We start from the raw sequence: 16,427 nt of genomic DNA on the forward strand, positions 1-16,427 counted from the left end.
AGCATGGTGGCTCAGTAGTTAGCACAGTCGCCTTAAAGCAAGAAGGTCACTGGTTTGAGTCCCAGCTGATCCACAATGCGATATAAGTGGATCCAAAGACATGCGCTACAGGTGAATTAAATAAATTAAATTTGCTGTAGTCTATGTGTGAGAATGCGAGAGTGTATAGTTGTTTTCCAGTAATGGGTTGCGGCTGGAAGGGCATCCGTTGCGTAAAACATATGCTGGATAAGTAGGCAGTTCATTCCGCTGTGGCAAACCCTAATGAATAAAGGGACTAAGCCGAAGGAAAATGAATGAATGAATGAACATAAGGGGAGGCCATAATGTGCATAATTAATAAAAAAGAAATAGATATTTTTTAAAAATGCCAGCTCATCAACGTTTTTGCTGTAAATTTTAGGACTTTTTTTATTTTAAAAAGTTCTACATTTAGATATAATTTTAGATCAGATTGAATGACTGTAGTAAGGGAACATGCTGTTAACCAATTAACTGCAGCATTTTACCATAATTGCAATAATTGATTCCAGTAAACCTCAAATAAGGCTAATGAAAATGAAGAGGTATATTGATATTGAAATTTAGATAAATAATTAAATAATTTCAAATTTAAGGGAAAATTACACTATTTAAATGTGAATTTGAAGTAAAAAAACCTAGAATGATTTCTATCTGTATAATATGTATTGTTCAGTAATGTTCATTCATTCGAATTCGTTCATTCGTTCATTAATTTTCTTTTCGGCTTAGTCCCTTTATTAATCAGAGGTCGCCACAGCAGAATGAACTGCCAACTTATACAGCATATGTTTTACACAACGGATGCCCTTCCAGCTGCAACCCCCCACTGGGAAACACCCATACACTCTTGCATTCCCACACATACACTACAGCCAATTTAGTTTATTCAATTCACCTATAGCGCATGTCTTTGGACTGTGGGGGAAAGCGGAGCACCCGGAGGAAATCCACGCGAACACAGCGAGAACATGCAAACCCCACACAGAAATGCCAACTGACCCAGTCGAGGCTCGAACCAGCGACTTTCGTGCTGTGAGGCAATTGTGCTACCCACTGCGCCACTGTGACGCCTTCCGCATAAAAACATAAAAGTAAAAGATACATAGAATAGAAAAGATAATATGAGTCACTGATCATCATAAGTAGCCTTACCACAAGTTAAATACTGAAAAATACATAAAAATACATAAAAAAACGAAGAAAAAAATGCATTTATGAAGTGTGTCTCACACAGGTGAGTGGGCTTGACAAACCACCTGTCAAAACACGCTTCTTTATTTAAAAAATAAAAAAATAAAAAATAAACACTTCCCCTTTCTAATTTTTCTATAATTAGCGCTATATATATATATATATATATATATATATATATATATATATATATTGTCATGGATTGGTCAGGCTCTCACGACCCCCACTCACGAAGATCACCATCACCTGACTTCTAATGAGCACACAGCTGCATCACATTCACGAGCACCAGATAAAAGCACAGCACTCCAGTCGCTCAGTGTCCGGGCTCGTCTCGACGAAAGCGGACAACTGAGCGACCACTCAGCGTAGTCATCCTCAGCTAAAACAAACGATTTACTTACCTGTTCTCTTTGTATTCCTCCTAGTCTTCCTGGTCCTCCCGAATCGTCCTGTCTTCCAGTCCTTCCAAGTCTGTGTCATCCTCTGTCAGCTGTATCTGGTGTGTGCTGTCCATCCTCGTGTATTCCTGTTACCCAGCCACGGAGGAAAAGACCCCAACATCATTCCTGATCCTCCTGGCTATCCTTCATGTGCTCCTTGTTGTCATTTAATAAACACCCTAACGTTTCCTTACCTCTGTCTCCTGTCCGCTTCATAACAGAAGCCCGGACCCATAACGACGACAACATGAGCACCCCCGATCACCTTCAAGAGCTGGTGGACCAGTTGAAGCGGATTCTACAGCCACCAGCTCCACTTTCCAACGCACCACCAGCACCGAGCACTTCCGCCTCCACAGTTTCTTCTTCGGCCCTTCCTTCCAGTCCCATGGCCCGACCAGCGCCCTACTCAGGCGGAGCGGGGGAGTGCAATGGTTTTCTGTTACAATGTTCCCTCATATTCGAAATGCAACCTTCTCTATATCCCACAGATAAGTCGAAGATCGCCTACATCGTATCTCTACTCTCTGGACCTGCACTTAAATGGGCTGAGACGATCTGGAACCAAGCCGGGCCGGTCATGAATTCCATCACTACCTTCACGGAGTATTTCAAAGAGGTGTTTGGACGTTCTGATGGGGAAGTAGCCGCTGGAGAGCAGCTGTATCATCTAAAGCAAGGTACTCTATCTACACAGGAATATGCTCTCCGGTTTCGCACTCTAGCAGCTGCAAGTGGATGGAATGAGAGATCGTTGTTGACCACGTACCGGCTCGGCTTGGAACCCACTCTCCGAATCCAACTGGCCACATTAGATGATACAATGGGTCTGGAGAGATTCATCCAACATTCTCTCCGATGTTCCGATCGTCTCCGTTCCTATCAACAGGACACCATCACCCCCTCGTCTGCACTCCTCCAATCGCCTGAGTCAACAGCCTCTCCAGAACCAGAACCCATGATAATAGAGTCTGGAAGACTGACATCAGCGGAACGACAGAGGAGGCTGACCCGGGGTCTGTGTCTATACTGCGGTGTCAGTGGACACACCCGTATGGAGTGTCCCCTTCGTCCCATTCGGACTTCAGTGAGTGTATTCAGTACGAATATTGAACAATGTAAACCACTTACTACCACCGTACAAATAACTACTGCCTCTATTTCTCTCCTTGTCACAGCCCTCATCGACTCCGGGTCAGCAGGGAACTTCATCTCCCAATCCCTCTGTCGTCAACTCCACCTCCGTACTGAGGCGTCCTCGCATATATACCAGATACAACCGATAACCCAGTGCACTCGATCTTCGACCCGTATCCATCGACAATGCGAAGACATCCTTCTTCAAGTGGGGTTGTTACATCAAGAGAGGATTCAATTTCTGGTTCTGGAGGGTGCAAATATGGACATCATTCTAGGGCGCCCGTGGCTGGTGAAGCACGATCCCATCATCTCTTGGGGCACAGGAGAGATAAAGAAATGGGGATCTGGATGTACACCTGCCTGTTTTCCAAATCTCCCTCTTCAAGGTCGGAACCCCATTTCTTTGTTTGCAACATCGGTCGAGAGCCCTCCTGAGAAGCAGTCTATCCACATTCCTAAGGAGTACAGCTCCTTTCATGATGTCTTCTGCCCCAATAGAGCTTCCCAGCTACCGCCGCATCGGCCATGGGACTGCGCGATCGACCTAGTTCCAGATGCCCAGTTGCCAAGAGGTAGGATCTACCCGCTCTCGCTTCCAGAGAATCAGGCAATGGAAGATTACATAAGGGAGGCTCTGAGTCAGGGGTACATACGTCACTCAAATCACCAGCCGCCTCAAGCTTCTTCTTTGTGGCCAAGAAGGACGGAGGGCTGCGTCCATGCATCGACTACAGGGTCCTAAATAACGGTACAGTAAAATACCGATATCCCCTTCCTCTGGTACCAGCCGCTTTGGAACAGCTCCGAGAAGCTAAAGTCTTCACTAAATTGGACCTCCGCAGCGCGTATAATCTGATAAGAATACGTGAGGGGGACCAATGGAAGACAGCATTCGTGACCCCTACTGGCCACTATGAATATGAGGTCATGCCTTACGGTCTGGTCAACGCCCCCTCCGTATTCCAAAACTTCATTCATGAAGTCCTCCGGGAGTTTCTTCACCACTGTGTAATAGTGTACATAGATGACATCCTCATTTACTCCCGGAGTGAGGCCGAACATCGCCAACACGTTGCGGAGGTCCTACACACATGAGAGAACATCACCTCTACCTCAAAGCGGAGAAATGCTCATTCCACCAGAAGTCGATTCATTTCTTGGGATACATCATTGACCAAACCGGTATACGTATGGATGGGAAGAAAATTGAGGCTGTTCTATCCTGGTCAGAACCCACTTCCATTAAGGAGCTCCAGAGGTTTCTTGGGTTTGCTAACTTTTATAGACGGTTTATCAAGGACTACAGCAGGATTACATCACCTCTCACTAATCTCCTCAAGGGTAAACCCAAAGGACTGGAGTGGACCAAAGAAGCAGCCGCAGCCTTCCGCCTTCTTAAGAAGGAGTTCACAAGGGCCCCACTCCTGACTCATCCTGACCCAAATCTTCCTTTCGTGGTGGAAGTGGACGCATCCACCACCGGCGTCGGGGCAGTATTATCTCAACATCATGATACACCGCCCCGGCTGCATCCCTGTGCCTATTTCTCTCGGAAGTTGAGCCCGGCGGAGCAGAATTACAGCATAGGAGACAGGGAGCTTCTAGCAATCAAGCTAGCCTTGGAGGAGTGGCGTCACTGGTTGGAGGGAGCCAAACATCCGTTCCAGGTGATCACAGATCACAAAAACCTCCAATACATCAAAGAGGCCAAGAGACTATGTCCACGTCAAGCCAGATGGTCACTTTTCTTCTCACGTTTTGATTTCTCCATTTCCTATCGTCCAGGACCCAAGAATCTAAGAGCAGACGCTCTCTCTCGTTTACACGAGCATCACGATCATGAAGAACTCCCAACGAAGATTCTTCCCGAACACATCTCCATTTGTCGATCACCTGGAACGCTCCTCCAGTCGTTGCCACTCCGGAAGCCCCTGCTCCGCCGGGATGCCCTCCTCATCGGCAGTTCATACCACCTGAACACCGGGTAGATCTGATCCACTCCTTACATACCTCGCTAGGCACTGGACATCCAGGGATCAACAATACTCTCTCGCTAGTATCCCAACGATTCTGGTGGCCAAACATGGCAAGGGATGTGAGGCAATATGTTCAGGGCTGTAAGGACTGTGCCCAATCCAAGAGCCCACGTCATCTACCCGCTGGAAAGCTCCATCCCTTGCCGATTCCGAACCGTCCCTGGTCACACCTAGGAGTGGACTTTATCACTGACCTCCCTTCGTCAGAAGGTAATACCTGTATTCTAGTCATAGTAGATAGATTCTCAAAGTTTGTCAACTAATCCCTCTGAAAGGTCTTCCCACAGCCTTTGAAACTGCCGACAATATCTTTAATCAAGTCTTCAGGTCATTTGGTATTCCAGAAGATATTGTGTCGGACAGAGGTCCACAGTTCATCTCACGTCTATGGAAAGCCTTCTTCAAGCTCCTAGGTGTGGCCGTCAGCCTCTCTTCTGGATATCATCCCCAAACCAACGGGCAGACAGAGAGGAAGATTCAGGAGGTGGGACGGTTCCTGAGGACCTTCTGCAGTGGTCACCAGAACTCCTGGAGCCAGTATTTGGGCTGGGCAGAATATGCCCAAAATTCACTGCGGCAACCCTCCACCGGACTCACGCCATTCCAGTGCGTCCTGGGCTTCCAACCACCGCTCTTTCCCTGGGATGGCGAACCATCTGATGTCCCCGCAGTGATCACTGGTTCCGGGAGAGCGAGGAGAGTCTGGGACGAGGCTCATCAACATCTGCAGAGGGCAGTCCGTCGAAGCAAGGTAACCGCCGATAGGAGAAGGTCTGAAGAACCCAGATACACACCCGGACAAAAGGTGTGGCTATCCACCCGGGACATACGCATGCGACTGCCCTCTCGCAAGTTAAGTCCCCGATTTGTTGGTCCCTTCACCATCGTGGAACAGGTTAACCCCGTCACCTACAAACTACAATTACCCTCTCACTACCGTATTCACCCTACATTCCACGTATCACTCCTGAAACCCTATCACGATCCTGTTCTTCCCTCCACAGAGCCTGACCACGAAGAGGAACCCCCTCCTCCACTGCTCCTAGAAGAAGGAGCCGTCTACGCAGTGAAGGAGATCTTGCGTTCCCGACGTCGTGGTGGCCAGTTGGAGTACCTGGTGGACTGGGAAGGGTACGGCCCCGAAGAAAGGACATGGGTTCCCAGAGCTGATATTCTCGATCCTAGTCTCATGGTGGAGTTTCATGAGAGCCACCCTGAGTTCCCAGCGCCTAGAGGCAGAGGGAGACCACCACGGCGTCGGAGGTGTCGGCCCTCAGGAGCGGGCCCTGGGGAGGGGGGTACTGTCATGGATTGGTCAGGCTCTCACGACCCCCACTCACGAAGATCACCATCACCTGACTTCTAATGAGCACACAGCTGCATCACATTCACGAGCACCAGATAAAAGCACAGCACTCCAGTCGCTCAGTGTCCGGGCTCGTCTCGACGAAAGCGGACAACTGAGCGACCACTCAGCGTAGTCATCCTCAGCTAAAACAAACGATTTACTTACCTGTTCTCTTTGTATTCCTCCTAGTCTTCCTGGTCCTCCCGAATCGTCCTGTCTTCCAGTCCTTCCAAGTCTGTGTCATCCTCTGTCAGCTGTATCTGGTGTGTGCTGTCCATCCTCGTGTATTCCTGTTACCCAGCCACGGAGGAAAAGACCCCAACATCATTCCTGATCCTCCTGGCTATCCTTCATGTGCTCCTTGTTGTCATTTAATAAACACCCTAACGTTTCCTTACCTCTGTCTCCTGTCCGCTTCATAACATATATATATATATATATATATATATATATATATATATATATATATACAGATAAAATAAATCAGTTATTAGAACTATTATGTATTAAAACTATTATGTTTAGAAATGTGTCGAAAAAAAATCTTCTCTCCGTTAAACAGAAAATGGGGGAAAAAATTAACAAGGGGCTAATAATTCAGGGGGGGGGGGGGTTTGGGGGGGCTAATAATTAACTGTATGTGAACAAATTACAATGAATTATGAGAACATCGGTTTGTTTTTTTTGCTAATTATACAAAGGCCATTGTTTCTACTTGCAAAATCAGAATTTTTAACATACTTAAAATGCCCTCTTAGATCTTTTAAAATATTTCACCTTATCTAACAAGGGAATTTGCCGGCAACCAAATAATTGGTTTCACCAAAGCATTTTTTATCATGTTTCAACATCCATTTTTATTTCTTTGCAAGCTTGCCAGAGTATTTCAATGCGGTTGAAAACCTCAAATCTAAGTATGACTAATAGCAATACCCATGTTTGCTTTAGAAAGCGCCGCTAATTATTTGCAGATGAGCATAAAAGACTGCAGAAGCGGTCCTCAATGATATCAGTTGCATTGAGTTTTGTTATTACATGTGATTATTGGGTTCTCGGATTAATGAATGACATTTCAAAAACAAACAGTTTCTAAGAGGGCCAAATGATGTTCTTCAGGATGATGGCAGGAGGTCATGGGGAGAATTCTGGCCCTGGGCCCAGTTTTTCCTTTTTAGAAACTGTCAAGAGGTCATTGTGAGGCAGCTGATGAGGAGGGGCCCGCGGAGGGGAGAGGGAGGCCCCACTGATGGGCTTCAACCAGACCTACAGCAGTGGCCCTGCTACTACAAGCTTTCTGCCGTGGTGAATTAAAGCTTTTATACATTTATTTCACGATGGAGCATTAGTCCTTTAATTCTAGCCTTGCACAATAAAGTCAGCATGGATTAAAGTGGAAGTGAAGCAGTCAGTCAGGTTTACACTATTTCATGAAAAATTATATATAACAAATATAATTAATGTAAGCAATTTGGAAGAATAGAGCATGTTTTATTATATCTTTTAGTGCAAGGTTGACGAAATCTTGGAATATCGCTCTGTTTGACGTCACAAGGTTGGTTCAGTTCACTGCCTAACTAGAAGATTTACCCAGCAGGCACAGGATGTTTGACGTTTGACGTTATACCCCAACATTGTGAGGACGTTGCCTTTTGTTTGGAAATGAAAATCGGGTTGATTTCAGAACCCAAAGTCAGGCCGACGTCAATGTCCAACGTTCAACCTAAAATCAACCAAATATCAACATCTAATGATGTTACAGCTTGACGTTGTGTAGATGTTATCACTATGATGTCTATCAGTTTTTGGTTGCCATACCCGATGAACAAATGTCAGTAGTTGACATCAATATGACATTGGTTTAAGATATTGGCTCAACCTTGGATTTTGGTCACTTTCCAACACAACCTAAAATCAACTAAATATCAACGCCGTTATTGGTCGTCAAAATAACGTTGTCTTTAGATGCTGACTAGACATTGAATTTTGGTCACCTGATGCCATGACCTAAATCTAACCTAATATTAACGTCTTATGATGTTGTGTGCCTGCTGGGATCATTCAGACTAAGGACGCAACCATTATAACAATCCATGATTCCCGCTTTACTAAATCATGGCTGAGTGGTTTATGTTGAGACATACCCTTATTAAGTGGGCAATGTAAACGTAAAACCCTAATTATGTTTTTTATGCAGATTTTGTCTTTAAACAACACAACTTGTATGGGCTTTTCAATCAATTGTTACACAATACACAATCTGTTTTTGAAGTGAATTCACTGCCAATGTCACACAATCATGTTCATTCTCAGACTTCTAAAGAAAGCCCAAACCTTTGGCTTCAGTAGCAGGCATGGGATAGCATTAGTGTTGAATACTTCTAGAAATATACTGAAAAGGGGATATAAACAGTAAAACTCTTTTCAATTGATATTTGTTGTGCTCAGAACAATCACCATCTGCTTGTCTATCAGTTAGATTTTGGTTGCCATACCTGATGAACAAATGTCAGTAGTTGACATCAATATGACGTTGGTTTAAGTAAATAACATAACGAACTGAAATCATGTTTTGGGAGTGAAAAGCTTTAACATTTTTCAGATCTGCTTTCAGATCATTTTGGAGAACCTCAATAGCTACGCTTTCATCCACCTATTTTTATGCGCATTTTGCATAAACGTTTTAAAAAACGGTTGATGGAAGGCAAGATGCGCATCAATTTTGAAAATACGCATAAAAAACATATGCGCATAACTGAGTAGGATAGACTCTTTATTCGAAAAGAAAAGATGTGCATAAACTATGACGGAAACACTTTTACCAAACAAATTCCAGTATGCGCATTAAAAAGGTCATGTGATTTTGTTATAAGAGATCATGTGATGATGAAAATGTGTGTGAATGGACAAACCTGCAGGCTGAGCATAATGTAAAACATCTGAAATGTTGTTTTGGTCATTCTAAAACGCCTCAACCATTTCAGTGTTAGTGTTATTATATTATTAATGACCTCTAGAATAGTCAAGAGCATCTGTGCTCCACGTCTCACACCTTCAAACACCACCGCATTCACTGCATGTCAGGGTGGTCTTCTGAGGCACAAGTCATTTATTAAATAAAGAAAAGATTCACACAGCTTCTCTTATCGCAGCAAATTTTGTTTTCACTGTTGATATTTGGTGCCAGTTAATCAGGAAGTGATGATTTTGTTCGCTTTGACTCGTTGGATGGAAACGCTGATTTATTCACACGTCTTTTATGCGATAATCCAGTTTTGCGCATAAAGGTTAATATGGGATGGAAACATAGCTACTGACATTGTGAAGATCCAATATTCAAGAAATCACAGATTTGGAATGAGTAACTTCTCTTGCTATGGCTGAAAGTGTCATTGCCCTTTATTGACCTTGATTTCTGCAGTGTAATTAACTACACTTGACAGATTCCAATCAATACATTCAATACCAAAAATAACAGTTATTTAAAATAGTTCAGTTCAAATAATTTACTTTTTAACTGTGAGCAAAATTAGCCTACTAGAAAACATTTTTAAAATCTTACTGATTCCAAACTTTGACTACTAAAGTCCTACTTAAATTTCTGATTGCATATGAAAATACCAAACCAGGCGTCGCATGAATAATGCTAAAGTTTTTCTCAGAACTGGCCTCCTTTTCCTGAAACTGCTGTGATTTTCGTGGATGGATGAGGTCAATTTTCCTCAATTTCACATGTTTCTTAGTAAAGTAACCACAGGTGTAGTTCATCACATTAACTATGAACATGATTCACTAATGGTAATTTAACCACATCCAGTAAGTGTCCAAATACTTTCCTAAAATCTGAATTTGTACATAATAAAATAAACTAATTTGTTGATGAAGCGTGCTATAATTCTTGAACTGGAAAAACAAATGCTATCTGAATGTGTCCAATTTTTCAAATATTCCATTTTAGCATACCTTTGTATATTATATCTTCTTTCGTAGTATTAATTTGGCTTTATTCAGTCCTTGTCTATCACGTGCGAGAGTGTGATATAGCAGTGATGAGAGAAATATGCATAAAAACAAAACAAAAAGTGGTATGCTATTTTACTAACTGAATTGTACATAATTCCATGACATTTATACATGCCTTTTTAGAGGCCCTGTTGCTTTTCAAATGCTGTTTTTTGATCTGACTGCCTGCATGACGAATGGAAAAAAAGGTGAGGTAAAAGCCTTTATTTATAAAAGCGTTTATTTTGGTTGACCTTAGTCAAGCATCATTTGTAGTCTGACTACAAGGTAAATGACAAATGGAAAAAGTGTTGGGCATAAGTTTTGTCAATGTTTATTTGGTTGACCTCAGCCAAGCATCTAGGTAACCTCCCTCGCACGTCTGACTCAGATATCACTGTTGTTCTAGGTTGGGTATTTGTTGCTCAATTGGATGGCCAAAACAAACGGGGACGTTCTGAAACTGGATGCATTTTCACAGTATCAAATGCACAATTTTTTGTGTCTCCCACGTAGGTCCCCCATGTACTTGTCTCCTGATCAAGGGAATATTGGAAGAAATATTAGATGGAAAACGGGGAAAAGGACAAAGACAGAAATAGCGTGAGCTATCAAATGGAACGGGACTCTCCAAAACAAACCAATAAGTTAAATCAGAGTTCCATATATATTGCATATCCAGAGTTCTTACCAGGTCAAGAAAATATGACCATATCACCCCACTTTTATCTTCCTTAAACTGGCTGCCTGTTAAGGTATTGATTATTAAATATTGCTTCTTCCCTATAAAGCTTTAAATAATCTAGCTCCTGTATAGCTAACAACCTTCTGTCTCGCTACAATGCAATCCCTCTTAAAAATCTCAAAACTCAGTGCTTTTGGTAGTGCCTAGAATAGCAAAGTCTACTAAAGGAGGTCGAGCCTTCTCATATATGGCTCCTAAACTCTCTGGAATAGCCTTCCTGATCAGTTCAAAACAAGATTAAAGATCTATCTTTTTAGCAAAGCATACACACAATGCATCACATAACTGTAGGATGTGTGAATGTGCTCCATGCAAGTGAGTAGGCTTGACAAACCACCTGCAGGACACACTTACCCCATCTTAATGGACCAGGCATTCTGTTAGAAATACTTCTATGTTGGTTTCTATGTTTGCTTATTTAACTCCTATTTTCATTTAAAGCACTTCATTTTCGCATTAACTTAACTCTTGAAATACATCAAATACATAGATGCTCAAATACATCCTATTCTCTATTTCCATGCCTAACCTGAGGCCTTTAGAGATTGTGCACTGCCACCGACGGGATCCAAGACCTGTGAAGAGATGATGCTAACCATCGAGGACTTTAAGGACAACACATACACTTATTGCACAAATACTGTACACTTCATTAAACGTACACATAGACATCACCTATATGCTAAAAAACTGCAGGTTAGCTATGTTTATATATAATAACTTATATTTGATTGCAACGTATAACTTAATTTGATTGTAATGCTGTAATGTGCACCTTTTCAAAGCTGCTTTGAAACAATAATTACTGTAAAAAGCACTATAGAAATGACGTGAATCGAATTATAGCAAAAGCTTCGCATAAACTTGAAAGTTCTGATCTAAAATAATTCGTTTACAATATTATTGATGCATTCTTGCCAGTCAGTAAAGCAAGATCAAGATGTACTGTAGGCAATGAGGGCACGAAAAGTTGAGGTAAGAGTCATTCCAAGCATTCCTGGTTTTGTGTCTCACATTCAATCTTGTCTTCTTCATGTTTTCAATCAACTGTGGGATCCACAAGAAACCACAGAGTAATTTGCGTAGCGAATGGAGTTGACTTTGCACAACACTCTCGCATCCAGCTGTTTGTTGTACCCATGTTGTTCTTTTCTTAAATTCAATCGACACGATAAGGGCTGCCATAACGCTCACTTCCAGAATGTCAACTAAGGACATTTGAGGAAGGAAAAAAAACATGTACTTAGATGATTAAATATAGGGGACATGCATTAGATGATTTTCAGGTGATTAGCTGAGGGCAAAGGTTGGAGCCAGCTGCAGGTCGTCAAAGTCAGGTTTTGTATCCGATTGTAAACAGTGGAAAGATGGCCCGGGCAATGGAGTACACCAGGGAAGCCATCCAAGGGCAAAGCATAGTTAAAGCCATGTTGTGGCCATGGCAAGCCTGGGCATGCCTTCTCAGCTGACTGCGTGTAGCCGCTGCTGGGCCAACTTGGCTTTGAGGGATACAAGCATGCACTTACTGTCTGACTCACCCATTTTTAAAAGCAAACCAAATGAAGTGATTAAGTAATTAAACAGAAAAACAGCAGGCCTCTGGAATGCAGGTCTCTGAAGTTGTTTTCGATGTTTTTAGCATTTCGATGTCAAGTCCAATTGAGTTTTTCAAGAGCTTTTTGAGTCCGAGCTGAAATAGCATGTCGGAGAAGCGACTTAAGTTGTACTTCATAAAACATAAACAACCAAAAATACAAATTCCTCAGAATTTGAATACACTGTAAAAAAACGCAGGGTTTGGCATTCATGTTGTCCCAACACAAATCGATTAGGTTAACCTAACAAATTTAAGTGGATTAAACATAAAAAAATTGGTTTCCTCTCAAAAATCCCCAGAATTGTGTTGTTTAAGCTCTTTTAAACAATCCAGGCTCATTCTGAAAATGTACCTCTGAATACATTTCTGGAGAGCACCAAATACGTCCCAGGTATTTTTTTTTTTGCAGTTTTTGTTTTACAAATCCACCAGAGGCCGCTGTGTACACTTTTTCAGATCTTAAATCTGCTGCACCTGCTGTTCAAGAGTAACTCTACAGAGGCCGCTATCGACTGACTGACTGAATTACTGACTGACTGACTGATCAACTAACCATCCCGCTCCTCCTTCCTTAAACCCAACCAATAGTGTTTTCAAAAGCACAGATTTACCCACCCACCAATCTTACCTAAACCCAACCAACATTTTTTAAAAGCAATCCAAAAAACAAAAAAGTCTAGTTAGGATTTTACCACATTCTCACCTTGTTATTTACTCAACCTAGGCTCATTCTGATTACATACCCCTATAAAAATTTCTAGAGAGAGCAAAATACATCCTTGGAGCTAAATGTTTTTGCTGTTTTTGTTTTCGCGAGTCTACCGTAGGTTGCTGTGTATGCTTTTCAGATCTCAAATTTCTCTCGTGAGTGCTATACACACCTGCTGTTCTCATGTAAATCCACCAGAGGCTGCTGTCGACTGACTGGCCAACTGACCGATTCCCTCACCTTCCCCCTTCCCTAAACCCAACCAATAGCATTTTAAAAGCACTGATTGACCCACCAACACCCTTCCCTAAACCCAGCTGCAGTGTTTTGAAAAGCAAGCCATGTTTTCTAATTTTACCAAATTCTCACCCTGTTATTTACTTGTTTATTTTTTTGGCTTCTGTTTTTGTCTATTATTATTATTATTTTGTTTTGGAGTACTTGCATATTGCAACAATAATAGGGCTAATGAAACCTATTGAAATGAATGTAAGATGCTCTAAAGATTCTCAAAAAATGTGTGCAGATTATACCTTTTACAGTGATCGTCATTTTTTTGATAATTGTTTGATTCACATTCCAAGAATATTAAAAATATATAAAATATTAAGTATAAAAATGTTAAATAATTGAAAAGATTTTTTGAAACATCTTAAGTCAATCAATATAACATATTTGATCACACTGAAATTTTATTATGAAAAGATAAATAAATTAATTCAATAAACTGATTGACCCTCCTACCCCCTTCCCTAAACCCAACTGCAGTGTTTTGAAAAGCAATCCAGAAAAAGAAAAGCCCTTGCCTGATTTTTACCAGATTTCAGATTTTACCAAATTCTCACGCTGTTATTTCCTTTTCTTTATTTTTAGGCTTCTGTTTTTGAATTAACGACTTTCTGGAACTATTCTTCGCCGCACTCGAACCTCGTCATCGTGATCAACTCCTCTATGCATTTCAAGTCCACCAACTTACATGGCAAGCTAACTGTACAAACTGGTACCCGCGGGAAAGCCATCCATATGAAGGTAATCGATCAGCTGAAAAGGAAAAGCGTCATACTGCCCCGCAACATTCGTTTTAAAGATAAAATGCAGCCATACGTATTTCTGCCCTGCACGCACAGGACGTCAACATGACGACATACTGACGTAGGTCCCCTAACATACCACAACGTTATGGAGACGTTGGATTTTGTTTGGAAATTAAAATCGGGTTGACGTCAGAACGTCAGACCGATGTCAATGTCTTATGTCCGATCTAAAATCAACCAAATATCAACGCCTAATAATGTTACACCTTGACGTTGTGTGGACATTATCACTATGACATCTATCAGACGTTGGATTTTGGTCACCTTCCAAAACAACCTAAAATCAACCAAATATCAACATAATCTGACGTCGATATTGGACGTCGAAAAAAACGTTATCCTTAGATGCTGGATAGACATGGCATTTTGGTCATCTGACGTCATGACCTAAATATAACCTAATATTAACGTGTTATGATGTTGTGTGCCTGCTGGGTGGCTACATAATTCGCGATCTCCAGAAATGTATACAGGACTAAGTTTTCAGAATGAGTCTATGTTGCTTTTTAAACAAGTAGTTTGAACCAGCAGCAATTTTTTTGGAGTGTAAGAATAGCTTAAACAGGGCAGTTTGGGTTCATTCTGTGATACCGGATCAAAGGTTGAACTACAAGGGCAAGATCATTGATACAGTGCAGGAAAATATGACTCATAGCCCATGGTAAAAAACATTCATTTACGTGCGCAAAGCTCCACGGAGCAATTCTTCCATATGTCCACATTTTTCGAGCCTTAAAATAAACACATGAGAAAATCGAAATTTATGACAACCCCTATGACTAATTTTTTCCACACTTTTTAGTTCTTCTCCTCATACATCGCTTTGCTGTTCCGTCCAATATTGGCCTCACTTGGCAACCTGCATAGGGTGCGCTGCTTTAATCATTTATCCCACTCAATAAAACTGCACATTAATGGTTTTGAACGGCACTCACCAATTGAACACAATTTCCAAGTGTCAACAGAAACAGGTCTCTTTCGCTGTGCCAAAGCAGTCCGCTTAAATCCAAACAGGAAACCTCCTGAAACGATTCAAGTAGGCCACTAACAAAACCACTAAATGGCCTGTAAGTCTCATCATATGCAATGAGATTTATTATGGCTTAAAGTAATTGTGAAATCACCCACTTAAAGGTTATTACGCTATTGTTCTTGAGCATCTTGTGGATAGTACTGCAGTAAAGAGTTAAATCAATAAAGAGTTAGTTGCTTTAAATGGGGCGACTTGTTTTTTCATTCATTCATTCATTTTCTTTTCGGTTTAGTCCCTTTATTAATCTAGGGTCGCCACAGCGGAATGAACCGCCAACTTATCCCGCACATATTTTACGCAGTGGATGCCCTTCCAGCTGCAACCCATCACTGGGAAAAACTTGTTTTGTTTTTACGAGATGCAATATAAGTCTAAGGTGTCCCAAGAATGTTTGTGGAATTTTTTAGCCTGAAATACTTAACATTGGAGTCTAAAACATGCTGTTTTTGTCATTTTAAATGCAAATTAACTGCTCTGTTTCCCTTTAAGAAGAGGGTGAAGCATTTATAGCTTGAGGCTAGGTAGACTCTTCAAAAACAAAAACATAAGCTTAGTTTTAATTACACTACCTAACAAAAGACTTGTCACCTTGACTTCTAGTTTGGTATCACAAGTGGCTTATATGAAAGGCAAAGGCCTCTAGATTATGCTTATTTTACCAAAATAAAATATGATCATGCCTTGATTTATAATTATTTAATTAGGAAAGTAAAGTCTGACTTTGCTTAGACAAAAGTCTTGTCACTTAACAGAAATAATGTACAGTATAGAATATAAAGTCATGGTGCAGTGGAAAAAGAATGAATATTGTGTATGACTCCCATGAGCTTGGAGGACTGCATCCATACATCTCTGCAATGACTCAAGTAACCTGTTAATAAAGTAATCTGGATTGGCAAAGAAAGCTTTCTTGCAGGACTCCCAGAGTTCATCAAGATTCTTTGGATTCATCTTCAATGCCTCCTCCTTCATCTTACCCCAGACATGCTCAATAATGTTCATGTCTGGTGACTGGGCTGGCCAGTCCTGGAGCAACTTGACCTTCTTTGCTTTCAGGAACTTTGATGT

The 16,427-nt window shown here is 41.6% G+C and overlaps 1 protein-coding gene across 1 annotated transcript in view; it reads right to left on the reverse strand.

The window, feature by feature from the left end:
- The window catches only part of pappab (pregnancy-associated plasma protein A, pappalysin 1b), a 207,548-nt gene that overhangs the window by 136,027 nt on the left and 55,094 nt on the right, over positions 1 to 16,427 (reverse strand). The gene's annotated exons all lie outside the window — the stretch shown is intronic.

Source organism: Danio aesculapii, chromosome 5, assembly GCF_903798145.1.
Source record: "Danio aesculapii chromosome 5, fDanAes4.1, whole genome shotgun sequence".
Taxonomy (NCBI): domain Eukaryota; kingdom Metazoa; phylum Chordata; class Actinopteri; order Cypriniformes; family Danionidae; genus Danio; species Danio aesculapii.